The sequence below is a fragment of the Equus caballus genome, chromosome 5 (assembly GCF_041296265.1).
Source record: "Equus caballus isolate H_3958 breed thoroughbred chromosome 5, TB-T2T, whole genome shotgun sequence".
Taxonomy (NCBI): Eukaryota; Metazoa; Chordata; class Mammalia; order Perissodactyla; family Equidae; genus Equus; species Equus caballus.
The window spans coordinates 77766492-77784813 of record NC_091688.1 but is presented as its reverse complement, the minus strand read 5'-3'; the positions used below and the strand labels follow the sequence as shown (position 1 = coordinate 77784813).

Here is an 18322-nt window from a genome sequence, read left to right as displayed (position 1 = left end):
CTTCAGCTTCCTACCAAGCAGACTGGCAATGAGCCTTTTCTCCAAGTTCTATGCCTGGACCAAGACACTCATCTTATTGCCTCCCAGGAGAAGCCCAGAGCACTCACTACTGTCTCGTACATACTTGTCCCCAGCAGCTGACACAGTGTTTAGAACACCCTTTCTGAACAAATGAAAAAATGATTGACTGTGATGAGGATTTAGGGGATAGGACACAAAGACTTCTTAATGCCTAAATAGCTTCCCTGGAGGTCTGCCCATCCCCTCCATGGACAACAGCTGCCTTTTACCTGGTTGTGTATAATGTATGACACAAGGTGCTAGGCACATTTCCTGCATTATCTCATTTAATATTTACAAGAACATCCACCCTTTAAGGTGAGCGTTTTTATCTACATTTTATTGCTGAGGAAACTGAAGGTCAAACAAGTTGAGGTCACACTGCTGGCAAAAGGCAGAGCCAGGACTCTCACCTAAGACTGACCAACCCCAAAGCCCTCATACTTTCAGATCATAGTCCTAGAGCCATTCTGTGGGTGAAGACACTAGAGCCTCCCGCCTGCCTCTGGAGGGCAAATGACCAGTGCTGCAGCTTGTCCTCCCACCTTAACAGGAAGCCGTTTATCAGATTAACAACCCACCTGCTCCCACAGCAGAGAGCAGGGCTCTGAGGAGACAGAACTGGGCTTTGCTGGGCCTGCTGTGGGGACCAAGAACACAAGGACACCTCAGACCTTAGAGCAGGGAAGCCACCTTGTGCTTTTCCCCCTTCCTCAGGGGGAGACTGGAATGTGTCCTTTGACCTCAGTGTCAGCATGAAGTAATGGGAAGAACACAGGATTTGAACCAGACAGATGTGGGTTTGAGCCCTGAAAGGCTTTGTGACCTTGGTCAAGCCATTTAGCCTCTCCATGTCTCAGTTCCTTCAGCTGAAGAATGGTTTAATGTCATTTCCCTCATGGGATTATCTTGGGCATTAAATGATATGGAATATTTAAGGAGCTCACTCCACAACTGGCCCCCAACAGCGCTCTCAAGCAAGAGCTCTCCTTTCCTCCATCAAATGGATAGGGCATCCATTATCGGTCCCACTTCTCAGATGAGCAAATTGAGGTGCCGAGAGATTGAGTGGCCTACAGCCAGTAGTAGAGGCCATTTCCTAATTCACAAAATAAGGTTCTTTTCACTGCTTTTTTCTTTTGCTGACTCCTCAAATGCAAAAACAGGTCATTCTCCCCAAAACTGGTGTTTTGCCTTGAATATGTAGCTTCTCCTTGCTCCCCTTCCCCAAATTCTTATCTCACCAGTCTCTTTGCACACAAATCAGACTGATCATCATAAAGCAATAGAGAGAGTCACAGGCAGAACGGGAGGTAAATACAATTCTTTCCACAAGCAAGACAAGCCCTCTCTGTTGATGCAAAATCATGACTCACTCGAGGCATTTTATGAGGGCCAGATGCTGAGCATGTCTAAATTGCTTCAAATTGCTTCTATGGTGTGTGTTGGTGGTGGAGAGGGGAACAACCAACATCTATATATATTTATACATTTACCAGGAAATGTGTTTATATTGTTTTCCAATCAGGATTTACCACAAGCCAGGAGTTCCACACCTAATGAATAGACCAAACCCAGCCCATTGTCAACAGAGAAGAGTCCATCTCAAACATAAAAGATTTTAAATCAAAATGGATGTTAGAGGAGCATGATTCCTGGCATTGTTGGGCAGCCAGCATTGTCTCTAGCAGCTGACAGGTGAGTGTGGGTGTTTCTGGGCTCAGATTTCATCCTGGAAGCCTTAGGAGATAGGCAAGGGAGACTTCCAAGGAAGGAAAGGATCTCTTTTGGGCCTACAACTCCTCCACACTTAAGTCTTTGGAAATTCCTGGTGTGGCTCTTCTGACCATCTAGAACCTGTCCCTACATTGGCCCACAGCCAGCAGCCCTGCACCAGCCCAGGTTTCTCTGGAGCCCTAGTTTGAGTCTTCCCCAAGACAACCTGACTCCAGAGATCTGTGTGGACCCCACACACATATCCAGATATTACATCTTGTAGACTTAAGTCACTGTCCAAAATGTAAGCTTTCTCATTTGTTCTCTCTCACCTACATCCTTCCTCATTCAGTCTCATAGAAAAGAAGGTGAATCTTCTGGTAACTCTTAATATCTCTAGTTTCTCCTTGATTCACTGTTTCTGAATGTATGCCGATCTTTGAACTGCCCACAGTGACAGGTAGAATGAGACATGCTGATTGTCGTAAACAATTAGACTCATGCCTGGAGCTGGGGGGAGGGGTTTCAGTTACACTAACTAGAAGGCTAACTATGGGGGAGGAGTGAATTTCCAAATGGGGAGTCCAAGAACTTCCTGCAAGAGAAGAGGGGAAATGGAAGTGCAGAGCTAAACAGCAAATGCCCTCTACCCAGTAGAAGTGTGAGGTCTCCAGCCTTGGAGAGCCAGGTGACGACAGGCCAACTTAGACCTGAAGAATGAAAAGGAGTTAGCAGGGGAAAGGAGGGGTGGAAGGCATTCCAGGCAGAGCAAGCAGCATGATTAAAGCTCTGGAGATAAGAGCTATCATAATGCAGGCAGGAACTGCTAGTATTTCAGTATGCCTGGAGCACAGAGTGAGATGGGCAATGACAAGAGATGATATTGAATGGGTGGGCAGAGAGCAGAATATTAGTTCCTTTCCTTCCTGTGATGCCACCAGCCTCCCTTCCCCACTCTTGGATCCTTTCTCTTGTTCTTCAGCCCCTATTTTGTCTCCTGTTCTTGCTATGAACTGACTGTCAGGAAGCTTCACAGTCCTGTTCACTTGGAACAATTCCCTCCCCAGCCCAAGGCACTTGCACTTCAGGAGACTCAGGAAGTAATAAGAGCCACAATCACTCAGTCATGTGTACTGAACACTGCCAGGTCTTATGCTAAGTGTGGGAGATACCATGGAGAATAAGGCACAGTCTCTTCTCAAGAAGCTCTACTTTTCCTCAAGAAGCAGCACAAAAGAGCTCATGATATTGCAGCATGATAATGCAGTAAGAGTGGTAAACGGGGACCTACCCACTGAGTCTGGGGGCATCAGGGAGGAAATGACACGAGATGAGTCTTAAAGGATGAGCAGGTGTTGGCTGGAGGAAGGACAGTGAGGGAAGAGCAGAAGGGAAAGCATGAGCAAAATCAAGGAGGGACCTAGAGTCTAGCATGTGCAAAGAAATGGGCAGTTCTGGATTGCTGGCAAATGGAGTGGCATATAGCCTACAGGAGATGGCAGTTAATATGTTTGGATAAGCACAGAAAAGAGTCTCATGGGAAATATAACTGTTCACCTATGTGGAGGTTGGAGATATGAGAGAAGAGAGTCTTTCAGTTTTTACTTTATATTCTATTATATTGTTTACAATTGTTACAATTATGTATCGATTTTATAATTTAAAAATACACTTTTTTGAAAATGTAAAAATAGTTAATTTTGGCTACAATGCATAGAACAAGTTGGAGTGGGGCAAGTCTGCAGCAGGGAGACCAGTTACAAGGCTACTGCAGGTGATGGAGTCCTGAACCAGAGAAGCAGCTGTGGGGCTGAGAAAAGAGAAGGGAAAGTCAGGAGTGTCAGGACTGTGGAGCTGTGGGTAGTGGTACTTTTACTGAGACAAAGACCATGAGGGAAAACAGATCTGGGTTAGGAGGGTGAGAGAGGTAGAGAGACAATGAGAACGATTTTGTCCAGGTGGGCACCGAGGTGCCCATGGGATATCCAAGTGGAGCTGCCTAGCTGGTAACTTGAATATATGGGTCCGGCATTTGGAGAAAGACAGGTAGGAGATATACATTTGAGAAATAGTAGGAAGTAAATCATTAAAACCACTGGGATAGATGGCATCTATCTATCCCCAGGAAGAGTAAGGCAAGGGAGAAAAAGAGAGGGTCTAGGATGGACACCAGCCTTAAAATCAGGTGGAGAAAGAAGAACTCATGAAGGTGTCAGAGAGGGAACAGCCAGAGGAGTAGGAAGAAACCAAGAGGTGCCTTGGAGGAAAAACAGTGTGGAAGAGGGAATAGATAACAGTGTCAAATACTTCTGAGAGGTCAAGGCAGATGAGGACTCAAAGTGACCTTGACATGCCCATCAAGGTCTCTGGGTTTCCTGGGAGGTGTCACTCAGAACCCGTTCTGGTTATAGCTGTGTCTAAGCCAACCTTTGCCCTTTGCTTTCTAGTCCCAACAGTGCAGGACTAAAACCTCGTCACTATACTCTCTCAGCCTGGCCTGGTACATTCTGGGTTCTAGAAAGTCTCCTGAAACAGAAAGGACTACAAACTACTGGGACAGCAAACATACCACACCTAGGCATCCTGGGAAACGCACCCGTCCCGGTCCATCCCTAGTTCTGTCTTTGACCCTGAGCAAGCCATAATGCCTCAGAGGGCCTTGGTTTTCCCATCAGTAACTTAGAAGGTCAGAGGGGATCATCTTTAAGGGCCTCTTCCAACCCTGATATTCCATGATCCAATAAACCACATGAAGAGACTCCTGCTTAGCTTCTTCTGAGCAGTGAGTATTTAAAAATCTGGCTTTCTGCTGTAAAAAGCTTACTCAGAGGTCACAGGCTGTGTGTTAATCAGCCAAGGGCAAGAAAGCATAAGGTCTGCCTGAGTGACTCTCACTGCATCTGGGTGCAGGACCTACAGTCACCTAGATTTCAAATACAATGAAGAAAGGATATCACATTGATTAGATGTTTGACTTCAGAGAAAGCTCTGCTCTTTAAGCCCTTCTTTGTGCCACTGTACAATGAAGGACAGCATAAGATTGCTGACTAAGCCCAGCTTCAAATCCTCACTTATGAGCTGTGTGACTTTGGGCAAGTTATCTAGCCTTTCTGTGTATTGCTTTTCTCTGCTATAAAATAGGGATAATAAGAGTACTTACTTCATAAGATTGATATGATTAAATGAGTTAATATTTATAAAGCACATAGAACAGCACTTGGCACATAAGAAACCTAACACACATGATGGTTAAATTCAATAATAATACATCTGCTGATTCACTCTGTGTCTCTGCTCTGTCTTCCAGGATCCCAGCTTCACCTTCACACGCAGGCCTCAGGCAGTTCCAGGCACCCCTTCATGCCAGCAAAACGGATAAACAATTCTACTTTAAATCTTTACACCACATCATGTCGGAGCAGAGAACATATTTCTTCTAATAGCTGTCACAGAACAGAAAGAAAGCTTCTCTTTTCAAAAAAATGTTTTCTTGTCCTTTGCTGTAATTGAGCAATGTGGCCAGTAAGGACTTACCCCTGCAGGTGGGCTTAGGTCAGTCCCACCCAACCTATGACTCAAGAGTAAGGCAGTGGACAGGTCCCCAGGGGAAGATGAGAGTAGGAAATGAATAAGGGATGGAAGATGTTCACTACAAGTCTCTACTAGATGACAAGTGCCACACTGCACTGTGGGGATATAATCCTCAAAGTCTTAATTCCTTCCCTCCAGGAGCTCACAACCTAGAGGAGGAGACAGACAGTTATAACAGCACAAGGAGAGAAACATGTACATGAGAGTATAGAGGACGGTTACCCTATTTGGCCAGGCAGAAGGGTAAAGAGGCACAAAAGAGTAGGACTAGGGGTTTGTCATGGGCTTCCTGAAAGAGGTGAATCTTGAAGGATAAGTAAAGCTTTATCAAGTGAAGAAGGAGAGAAGGAATTTCCAGGCACAGAGCACCACATGATCCAAGGCACAGGAAATGCAAGTCGTTCAGAATGACTGAAACATAAAGTACATGGAGGGATGGGGAGAGGAGGAAACAGTCGGAAGAGCGATGAGGTGTGAGGCTGCAGAGGCCAGCAGACCCCAAATCAGGTCAGATTTAGGCTGAGATCCACGTGGCAGCGGCATGAACGCAAAAGTTGAAAACTGGGGCAAGAGTAGAGAATAAGGAAAAGAGCAGGCAGAAGGAAAGGAACCAGGAAAGAGTCTGAAAATGTGTTAGAGAGGTAGAAGGATGCAGGCAAAATTGAAGAAAACAACATTTCAAAAGGAAAAGATAGAAAGTGACAGTTGCTGCAAAGAGATTAGGCCACATAAGACCTGAGGAGACTTGCGATTAGTAATTGATGTTGACCTTGACGTCGGACAGAGCTGCTTCAGTGATGGTGGAAGGATTGCTTGGAATTTAGTGAATGGCAGTTAAAAGTTGAAGCGATGATAGTGGGCTACTCTTTCAAGACATTTAAATTTTGCAAAAAAATACGTACCCAAATACTTAGAATATGCACTCAGGAAGTTCCCTTCAGAAATTTGTACTAAAGAAATAGTCAGGAGTATGTGCAAAGATTTATTTACAAAGGTTGTATTATAATGTTAATTATAGCAAATAATTGAAAATAAACCTATGATTATCTTTTAAAACAGGTAAATTACAATGCACCCATACAATGGAAATTTTAATGCGATGATTAAAAATCATGTTGTAGAAGAATACTTACTGACACAAGAAAGTGTCAGGTTACAAAACAGACCGTCCAGAATGCTCTCATGTTGAAATAAATGAATACTCTAATAGCATAGAAATAAGATTGGAAGGATATAAACCAAAATGTTAATACTGGTGGTTACCTCTGCTAGTGTGATTATGGGTGTTTGAAACATGTTTGACTATTTGTACTTCCCCCCCCCTTTTTTTTTTGAGGAAGATTAGCCCTGAGCTAACAGCTGCTGCCAATCCTCCTCTTTTTGCTGAGGAAGACTGGCCCTGAGCTAACATCCGTGCCCATCTTCCTCTACTTTATATGTGGGACGCCTACCTCAGCATGGCTTGCCAAGCAGTGCCATGTCCACACCCGGGATCTGAACCAGTGAACCCCAGGCCGCCGAAGCGGAACGTGCGGGCTTAACTGCTGCGCCACTGTACTTCCCCATTTTTATACTACTATATTACTTTCGTAATGAGGAAAAAAAAATTAAGAGCTTGCCTGTAATGAAAGGAGAAAGGGATTAACTTCAAGGGAAATATGGTTGAGCCTCTACAGGTTGAGGAAGATTTGAGCTTGTTTATGGGTGAAGGGAAAAGAAGAGGAGAGAGTGAAGATAGGAAAGAGGGAGTAAATGAAGGAGCCAGGCCCTGAGAGATAAGGGAGTCTTCGGGATGAGGGCCTCAGGGAGATGAGGTGAGGACGGCAGAGGACCCAAAGGCAGTGGGAAAGAGAACTGATCACGATGCACAGTCACCTGCCACTCGCTGTGTGGAGAGCGCGGGGAGAAGATTAAGGGGATGGAGAAGAGTGAAAAAGGTTTACAACAGCTGCTGTGGGGAATTAGGAAGTCAATTAGCAATAAGTGAGGGGATTGTAGAGAGGCTCCAAGGGAGGGCCCAGCTGCCAGTGAGAAGCAGGACTTGATCCCGCTGCCAGTTAATTTATTAGCTGCAGCCAAAGAGGAAATGTGTGGCCTGGATCCACCCAATGAATGTCCAAACAACATCCAGGAAATGTGACCCAGAATAACTACTACACTAATCACTACAACCGCTAAGGACTATATTAATGTGTTAACTAATTTAAGCCCCGCTTGCCTCTTCTAGTTTGGTCTCAGCCAGTTGTACATCTTCATTGTAATCATTATTTTAAAAAATAAAGGAGGTGAGCAAAGGGAGTAAAATGCAAAGGAATTCAAGGAAATGGTACATTATCAGCCAAAATGATGACGTATTAAAACATCACTAATGTATTGGACAAAAACACATAGACAGCTGTTTCCGGGGCTACTGGTGCTTGTTCACTTCCTACATGAGTGACTGCAGAGGTCTTCCTAGTGTCTGATAATAAACGATCTCTTCGCTTTGGTCTTGCAGGTAGGTGATTACAAGATATTCCTGTCTTGTGAATAAATGGTATCAGATTTTCCTATCTGACCAGTATAATCATTATAATTCACTGTGAAGGGGAAGTAGCAGGAAATTCAAGATTGTTAGAAACCAAGCAGGATCCTCGTACACTGTACTTTGTGCTTATTGGAATCACTTCCTGGGCTGAGGGAAAGGAGCTGTCACTGTTAAGCACCTACTATGTGCATGTGCTTCGCTAGGCCCTCTATGTTCACTATTCTCATTTACTCCTCACAACAGTTCTGCAAGTAGATATAATTTTCTTCATTTTAGAGACAACAAAAGAAGTTCAGACATGGTAACATGGTGAAAATGATAGGGCCTACCTCATAAGACTATTTTGAGCATTAAATGAGATAATCCGTTTGACACATAGTAGCGCACAGTACTCTCCTTATAAACATTAACCACAATAATGACTATTAGCCATAATAATATTCCAGCATTTACGCTACTGTTTGGCAAAACAAGGTAGGTCTTATTATCACCTCCATTTTGTGACAAATGAAACCAATTTAACTGAGGTTACAGCAAGCCCTCCATAGTCAAAATTCTAACAATCACTTTCACTAAGCTCTGCTGGGCCACTGCTTCTGCCCTAGATTCAAGTTCATGCTGTCTTCCCTTTGTTCCCAATCAAATAACTTTACAATCCCTTGAACACACACCAGTGAGGGTGAGGACAGCCCAGAGAAGCAGCCAGAGCTCTAACCAGAACAAGTCTGACATTAAAAAAGTGCCACACATAGAGCTAAGAAGGGATTGATACTGAGAATATATAAATACTCCTACAACTCAACAACAAAAATAACCCAATTAAAAACTGGCTAGAGAACTTGAATAGACATTTCTCCAAAGAATATATACTAATGGCCAATATGAAAAGGTGCTCAATATCACTAATCACTAGGGAACTTCAAATCAAAATGACAATGAAATTCCACTTCACACCCGTTAGGATGGGGATTATCAAAAAAAAAAAGATAAATAATAAGTGTTGTCGAGGATGTGAAGAAGTTGGAACCCTTGTGCACTGCTGGCGGGAGTGTCAAATGGTGCAGCTGCTGTGGAAAATAGTATGGTGGTCTTCAAGAAATTAAGCATAGAATTAGCATAGGACCCAGCAATTCCACTTCTAGGTACATATCCAAAAGAATTTAATCAGGAACTTGAACAGATATCTCTACACCAATGTTCACAGCAGCATTATTCACAATAGCCAAAATGTGGAAATAACCCAAATGTTCTCAAAAAGATGAACGAATACACAAAACATGGTAAATACATACAATGGACAGCTATTCAGCCTTAAAATAATGAAATTCTGATACATGCTACAACAGGGATGAATCTTAAAAACATAATGCTAAGTGCAATAAGCCAGAAACAAAAGAACAAATATTGTATGATTTCACTTACCTGACATAACTAGAATAGTTACATTCACAGAGACAGAAAGTAGAATAGTGGAGCCGAGGGAGAGAAGAAAGGGAGTTATAGTTGAATAGATACAGAGTTTCAGTCTGGGATGATGAAAAAGTTCTGGAGATGGATACTCATGATGAACACACAATAACGTAAACGTACTTAATGCCACTGAATCATATACTTAAAAATGATTAAAGTAGTAAGCCATTTTATGGTTTATGTATATTTGTTATGCATATTTTATGTTATGTATATTTTATCACAATAAAAAAATCTTCCCAAAAAAGTGCTGCACATAGAAAAAACATAGGAAAGAAGCACATTTAAAGGTTCACAATGGTTATCTTTAGGGTGTGGGATTACAGATTGTTTTCTTCTTTATACTTTTTATTTTCCATATTTTCTTCAATGAACTTTTGAAATGAGAAAAAAGTGGGTTTTTTTAAACTGCTGTACCTCACCTGGGATGCCAATGGAGGTAATATGTTATCAAGCATCAATTTAAAAATGTCAGTACTGATTTTCTCCAGAGCAAATATGGAGTTTATCTTAATACTAGGCACCAAAAGTAGTTAAAAGTAGTCTGAATAGCAGAAAAACAATTTTGATACTTTTGGGGGGAAGGCTGCTTTGGAACAGTTTTTTTTTAAAGATGATTATTTACTGTGCCAGCAATCAACTTTAAATACCAATACATACTGAAGATATGATCCAGCTTCTTAATCAACTCAACAAACATTAGTTGACCACTGAGGATGTTTTGGACCCGAGCCGTGGTGCTCAACAGCCCTTGCCTTTGAGCTTAAACTGTAACGGGGTGATCCTGACTGACTGAAAGTTCTCTCACCCTTTTCTATCACCACTTTCAACCCAGAGGTAACCACTGCGAATAATTTGGAGTATGTGCTTCCAAAGCTTTTTCAATGCACACCATATAAAAATATTCTTTTTATAAATATAGTTATAAAAATTACTGCTTAAATTCCACACTGTGTTAGTGACATCATCCCATGTTAGTACATAAAGAGCTACCTTTTACCAGTTACAGAGTATTTCAAAGTAAAAGTACTCCATTATTTATTATTTATTCAGCCATTTCCTTATTGATATACATTTAAATTGCCTACAATTTTTTGTACAATTACAAAAATGATACAATAAAAACCCATGAGTATTTATCCTTGTAAGTTCCTCTAACTATTTCTGAAGAACAAATACTTAAAAGTGAAATTGCTGGATAATGTCATACACTTTTAATTTATGCTACTTAATCGTATTTTATAATCCACGTGGGCCACCTGAAATCCTTCCTGAAAGAAGGCATAAACACAGAGGATGGGGATTTTACCTTCAAAAGACACAAAACTGAAAGAGGGAATTTTGTGTCTTTTCAGGAAACCCACAGAACTGGAAGTGGGTCAGGAATGTTTGGTGGAGGTGGGGCAGATGGAGGGATTTTATTCTTGGTGTTCTTCACTCTCATTTTCACTTTTCTTCTCATTTAGAAAATAGGAAACCATTTTGGACAACTGTCTATGACTTGTACCAACAAACAAAAGGAAGACACTAACTGATGAAGCTGCCCAGCAACAGAACGGGTCTCCCGAGACAGCTTCCCATCAGGAATTGTTCCAGCTGAGGCAAAATGGCCTACAAGAGGCCACACCATGTGCTGGTTAAAAAAGATCCTGCAGTCAGGATACCTGGATTTGAATCCTGATTCTGATACTTAGGGAGACGGTGGACAGGTTACACAGCCATTTTGTGCCTCAGTTTCTTCATCAGTGAAATAGGAATAATACCAGTACCTGCTTCACAGAGTTGTTCTGCCTGACTTCTTCTCTCCATGTTTAAAAATATCTTTCAAAAGAAACAAGGAGGAAATTAGCTTTCTAAGATTATATGCCTTGTGGCAAAAAAAAAAAAAAATCCGCACGGAAGTTAATCATCCAAGATGAGAGAGAAGGCCTTGCAGACATGACACTGATCAAGAATTCTGGCTCCCAATCCCTCAGAACTAGGTGAATTCCAGAGTGGCTTGGGGAGTAGCATCATGAGGAAACTAGCAAAACACAGGCATTGGAGAGACATTAGGAGAGAGAATTCAGAGCACTTTCAGGAAATTTTCTGGAGGGAACTATGAAGGTAAGCTTCATACCTCATCACGGTGAGGTGAAAAGAAAACCAGATGGCAGTGAGAAAACTAGTGGCACAATCTGACACTGTGCCTCCTTGGCCAACTGACTTCACTTGTCTGAGCCTCAATTTCCTTAAAACAAAATCATCTCTAAGCACTCAGCAAGTGGCCACTTACATTTGGGTCTTAGTTGAACAGCATCCTGGGCTAAGATAAACAGGGCTGGGCTAGAGTAAAGCAAAGGAGGCCACTAGAGTTGGGTGCAAAATTAAAAGGGTGGGGGGAGGCACAAAAAACTCAGCATTCAAAACAAATAATGTTTTAATGAACTGTTTAAAAACCAAAAAATCCATAATGAACAAAATACAAAATAAAATTTTAAATAAAGACAGAATCTGACCCACAGTTGTGCAGCCCTGCCTCACCCACTCATCCTAATCCTGGTCCTGGTTCCAATAAAATTTTGTTTACAAAAAAGGGTGACAAGTTTGCAGCTGTAGTTTGCAGATTTGATCATTTAAAATAGTGCAGTAAAACATTACTTAATCTTGATTTCTGAGCTTTTTGATGCGCCCATAAATTCTGTGCCCAAGGCAAGTGCCTCACTCTCTTCACCCCAGTCCTGCCCCTGGGCAAGATAAGGAAGTCTGCATCCTCAGTCCCAGGTCACCAGGGTGTGCTGTACCTAAAACCCAAGGTTTGCCACCTGGGGTCCATGGCTCCCCCATGGGAATCTGTAGCTGGGTTCTGGGGATCCATGAATCTCCCGATTATAAGCAAAATACTGTGTTCACAAATGTTTTCTTGGGAAATAAAGGATCCTTAGTCTTGGTACAGTCTCAAAAGGACCCCCAAAAGGTTAAAAACCCTGCCACAGAAAAGGCAAAAAGTTTGCTTCTAATATAAACCGACCTTACCCCCACCCCATTTTTCTGTGTTCTCATCTCCCTTTATGATTCTTTCTGCATAAAATGTGCCCAAGAAAAAGGCTAATATATTCATTCTCACCTAGGTGCCAACGACTAGATAGGACAGGCACTATTCATTCATTGTAGCTCAAAAGCCTTGGGCCAGCGGGAAGAGTCTCTTAAGGTAGTGAGGCATCTCCCTGGCCCTTCCACCTCAAGTCACGCCTGTCACCTGTCACCACGTGTCCTCGCGTCCTCGGAGACTTCCTAACCCTTCCCTGGTGCATCTCGACACCTCCAAATGGCCACTACCAACACGCTTTCGATAAGCCATGGAGCGTAGGGAAAGGCAACAGTTGACGGAAAAGAAATGACCTCTGAAGACAGCATCTCTGCAAACCCGCCTTTCAAACCGGCCTCAGACAGGCTCCGGCCCCCAGTGCGGAGACCGGAAGCGTGGGGGCGGGGCCCGCGCGGGGGCTCACGGGAAGGGGGCGGGGCCACGCCTCCCGCGCAGCTGCCCCGGCCCTGATTGAAAGTTGATAAATGGCTCCCTGTTTCACTCTACCAAAGTTACTGCAATCGAACTGGCAAATATTTACCTTGGAATCCGAGTGACTGAAAATATTTGGTTGGAGCCAGATGCGTCGCGTGTCTGTCCCTGAAATATTAGCTAAAGGAGTGATTTAGGAAAATAAAATGGTGGGTGGGGTGCCTGCCTGCCAGAGCTGTTTGCTTTCCTCCGGCTCCTGCGGAGCGAGTGGAGCTTCTAACAATTCCCGTGAACAGCTGGGAAGCAGGCCAGACTGGGAGAGAGAAAGAGTCTGTTTTGGTTCGGGGTGTATAGTTTTACATAAATCAGAGATGTGGAAATATACATCTTCCTTAAAGGCTCTTAGTAATACTCTCAAAACGATTGACCCTGGAGAAATAAAACTGTGAAGTGGTTTTGTTACGTCCTTAGTTCTAGAGCTCATCTAAAATAAGGGCACAGTTTCTTGAGAACTGACAACTCTTCTCAGAAATTCTGCTGTTCTCTGAGCGACTTGTCTGTCCTGAAGTGTGGGCGAACCAATTCAGATGGCTTAATGTTGAACAAGGTGGTCACTGCGTGTCTGGCACTGTGGTCAGCTCTTTTGGCCCACTGTCTAGCAATTCTCAAAACCAGCGCAAACCGGGGATGAGTTATCATTAGCTAGCTCCATTTTACAGATGAGAATCAGCTTCAGAAGCGTTGCCTGACTGATCCAAGAGCTGGGATTGGAACCCAGACAGTCTGACTCTCTCAGCTCTTTGCCTCCCCTTGAGAACGGCGGTTGTGAGGTGCGTCTCTGGCCTGCAGTTCCACGTGTGAGGGGAATGAGACTCATGCTGCTGTTTAGGAGGCTTTGTGTCTGTGGCCAAAGGTAACCTCTTTCGTTGATCCCTGTTTCTATCGTTTGTGGTGCTGGAAGATGCTGCTTGTGAGGAAAGTAAAACTAAAAATAAATGTAATTAAAATAAGCCTCTAGTAAAAAACTCAAAAAAAAAAGTCATATTTGATCTCTTTTTCAAATGTAAAGAGAATACAAGTTACGTGGAGATGAAGACTCAAGTGACAGAGTCTTCATCTCCCAGTGACAGAGTCTTCATCTCCCAAGGGCAGAAGCAGACTCAGAGGAGACAAATTGAGCCCCTGATACCCATTACAGAATGTGCTGACTTTCTCCAACCCTCATAAACATACTCTTAAACTAAAATCCCTGTCTGAAGACATGAGTTTTTAAGAGAGGTTATATTCAATCAAGTAGTTACTTTGAGATCAACCGATTGTTTTCAATTAAACTAATCATTATTTTTCTAGATCTGATCCTGTGTGTTAACAGAAGCCATGTGATATGAAATTAGAGTTACCAAAATATAGCTTCTAGCTTCCCAGTCACTTAGCCTAGGTATCTTCAAATTTTCTTAGCCCCTGCCTCACCTCTGCTACTCACATTCTGCTCGAAACTTTCAGTGGCTCCCCTCTGCATTGAGATGACCACCTAGCTATAGCCTGGCATTCTGGGCACTCCTTGATCTGTCCCAGCCTAACTGGAAGCTCAAGTGTGGGAACCAGCAAAGCTTGAGGTCTAATTCCATTCCCACTACTGAGTAACTGAGGGCACTTGCCTTGTCTGTGAGCCTTAATGTCTTCATCTGTAAAATGACGGTGTTGGGATAAATGATTCACTGGCCCTTATACCTGCGACGTTCTTGATATCTGCCCCTCTGGCCTTCTTTCCTGTGACTCCTCTTCATGCACCACATGCTGCAGCCCCAATACACCCGGGACCCTGCACATTCCTGTCTCCTTTCTGCCTTTATCTGTAATGTCCCTCCTCCCCCTTCTCCAGATGACCAAATCCTTTGCTTAAAGACTCAAATATAATGCCAATTCCCTCATGAAGCTTCCTCGAACTCTGAGACGGGAAGTCATTTATTCAGTCTAGGAACTGCATAACCTAGTATCTGACCCTCCTTTTGAGTACACAGCCATATTTGGATTATTTATATACCTCAGGGTCCACATCATTTTTGTATCCTCTCCAATGCCAGGCAAAAGGAAGGCATTTAATTAAAAAGCAGCAGGTAATAAATGGGAATTAAATATTAGTTAGTATTAACTACCAACAAGTAGTAAATACTCTATTAAATGTGAGCTATTATTTTTAACACTAATGGTAGTAGAAGATGTTTGTTGAATGAGTGAATGAATGAATAAATTGCAAACCAAAAAAACCTATGAAAACATGCCAAGTTTTGTTAGGCTGGGTCTCTAGACATAAAGTAAAACAATATACACTTGGCTGGAAACATCCAGGAAACTGAGGCAATATTTGGGGTCAAAATTTCCAGTTGTATATGTGTGGACATGTTTAAAATTTAAAGAGTCATAGGAACCTTAAAGTTTCAAATGGGTAGACTACATCAGATTTTAATCTCAGCACATTGAAATTCTCCATTCTTTAGTTGCAATAAATATCCTCACATATTGAGTACTTTTTAAAAAAATTAAACTCTAAAATAGAAGAAATAATATGATTTATTTATCAATTTAACCAAAAGTGATGTATAAGTAAATTTCAAATTCAGTGGTCAAATACTACAGAGAGCTACCTCAAGTATTTTAAGATATGAATGCCTACAGGTACAACATGTCCTGTTGAGAACAGAGCCATTACAAATGAGTGAAAGCAATAAGCTGGTATTGCATGCTGTGGAATAAAATCTGCAGCTATGGAAAGAAAGTATCTCCGTCTTGAGGAGAAAACATTTGACCAAGAATGCAACTCAGCACCAAGTCTTCACCTTGGCTACCAAGAGGGTACAATACCAAGACCAGGGGGCCAGGGAATGGAGAAATGTTTCTAACGCTGCCTTTCTTTCTTTCCTTCTTATCCAAAAGGAATACAAAGTTACATGAAGTTGAAACACTGCAAACACAACACAGACAGTGAAATGGCCCCAAATTGCATCCCACTTCACCCCAGCCCCAAGTGATCATTGTTAACATTTTGACCCACCTTCGTCCAATTTTTTTCCCTTCGAATATGAACATTATTATTGTTACCATTGATTTTTACCAGAATGGGATCATACTTTATATACTACTCAGTGACTTGTTTTGCTACATGGCTAGTTCCTAGCATTATGATAAATGAATGTGCCCATGACTCTGCTGACAGGTTTTTACTGAGACTCCACAATTTTAAATAATGCTTTTAAATAAATTTATAAATAATAAATTTCAAAGAATGGCAAACATCCTTGTACACATATCCCTTTGCTTGTGACACTGCCTTCCAACAGGGTAGACCCTATCTTCAAAAGTCGTGAAAGAGAAACTTAAGTTCAGCGGATTTTTTAGGGATAAAGTAGTCAGTCAACAGAGCAGCATCAAACAGATTAGATAAAACCATACTTGGAAACAGAAAGAATCGCACCACACCCAAATTCAAGGGAACTTCCCAAGAGGCTCTCTGCCCTCCTCCCTCAGCATCCATCACACAGACCAGGTTTACCTTTCAAAGCTGAGCCAGTAATCTTCCATACCTGAGTTCCCTCTGCAACACCTAGATCTGGAGGGCATTATCCTATCACAATGTGTGCAAAACGTGTAAAGGGTAGGCGTTTGCATCTGTGAATTGGAAGGATGACGGGTAGGAGGAGGCAAGAAGTTCAGCGTTCAAGACTTTCAGCAGAGAGGGTGCATTTGAAAAGTCTGTGTAATGTGGCAAAAGGAGAGTGGGTTTGTTTGATGGCTTCACACTGTCTGGCAGCCCCAGCCCAGTGCTTTGTGCAGAGCTCTGAGCCTGCCGGCTCCTCCGCAAGCCTCTGGAATTCCTTCCATCCTGGGTGGGAAAGGTGCCTTTGACAAGTCTCCTCTGAGTGGGGGCTTCACTTTGTTCCTGCTCAGTGGCCTCCAGGCTTGTCAGGCTCTGGGATGAGCAAGGAGAGCCACCGCTTCCTCCTCAGTGGACCGAACTTGTCGTGAGTGCTTGTGGTGAGATTGCCACTCACCCAAATAAACCATTTCTGAATCTTTTTTATTCATTTTTTTGGCATGAGTCAGGAGATTTCTTTTCTTTCAGTTAATGAGGATTTAAAAATACAGAACCATGCAATTTGTACTTCTTCTCTAACCCCCTCCAACTCCCTCTTTTTACAGATGAGGAAACTAAGGCCAGAGTGGGAAGTGACTGGCCTAAGGTTATACATCTTGTGAGTAATAGAATTTTCTAATTCCTCCAGATTACTGCCTGTCTTTTCATTAGTATTATCAACTTAACATCAAGGAACTATCAGTACTAGTAGAACTTGCCTGTTAACAGGTCTTTGTCTTGAATGCTACAGAGAGATTTATCAAAAAAGAAATAGGGGCCAGCCCGGTGGTGCAGCGGTTAAGTTCACATGCTCTGCTTCAGCGGCCCTGGGTTCACCAGCCCAGATCCTGGGTGCAGACCTACACACCCCTTGTCAAGCCATGCTGTGGCAGGCGTCCCACATATAAAGTAGAGGAAGATGGGCACAGATGTTAGCTCAGGGCCAATCTTCCTCAGCAAAAAGAGGAGGATTGGTGGCAGATGTTAGCTCAGAGCTAATCTTCCTCAAAAAAGAAAAAGAGAATGAAATAACAGTTATAATAACAAATTATTATATTATATAATAAATATATTATTATTCTTTAATAAATGAAGAATAATTATTATAATGATAACATGCCAGGCACTGTTTTAAATGCTCTAGATCCTCTTACTATGTGTTATTTTTTATTTTCTCTTTCTTGCTTTGCCTTCTTTTGATTTGATTTTTTTTTTCTTTTTCTATTTCCATTTCCCTCTAATTGTTTGGAAAGTATAAGCACTGTGTTTATTATTTCAGGGATTACACTAGTTAATTTACATGCTGACAATATAAAGTCTGAAGTTAACATCTTTACCTTACTCCTAAATAATCAAGGACTGTGGACGATTTTAATTCCCATAAAAGCCCAGTATTTTAATTCTAGTCTATTTTCCCTCCAAAAATTAGACATTGTCAATGTTTCCTGACGAATGCCTTCCTATTTACTAATATGTTGTCCAACGTTTCTTCTTGCATCTCAGGCTTTCCATTTTTCATTCTGCTGGAGTACGTCCTTTAGGTTTCCTTTAGAGAAGGTCTTAGGGGGATACATTCTCTCAGGTTATTGGAGGTGGGGGGAGGTGTTTTTGTTATTTTTCTCTGTTTTGGTTGCCTGGAAATATTCTTTATATAATCCCTTTTCTTGAAATATAGCATCACTGGATGTGGAAATTTTAGGTTGATAGCTGTTTTCTCGCAGCACGTTGAAGAAGTTCTTACACTGTATTCTCCCCCTTAGTTGTTCTTACGAAGTGAACTGTGAGTCTAATTGCCCATTTTCTTAGGTGAGTTTTCTGTCTCTCTGGC

The 18322-nt window shown here is 42.2% G+C and overlaps 1 long non-coding RNA gene across 1 annotated transcript; it reads left to right on the top strand.

The window, feature by feature from the left end:
- The first annotated feature begins 1588 nt into the window (after window positions 1–1588).
- On the top strand, window positions 1589–10959 carry LOC111773590 (uncharacterized). Its single transcript, XR_002808229.2, has 3 exons — window positions 1589–1758; window positions 5084–7864; window positions 10831–10959. It is a non-coding gene; the product is annotated as an uncharacterized lncRNA (long non-coding RNA).
- The last annotated feature ends 7363 nt before the right edge of the window (window positions 10960–18322 follow it).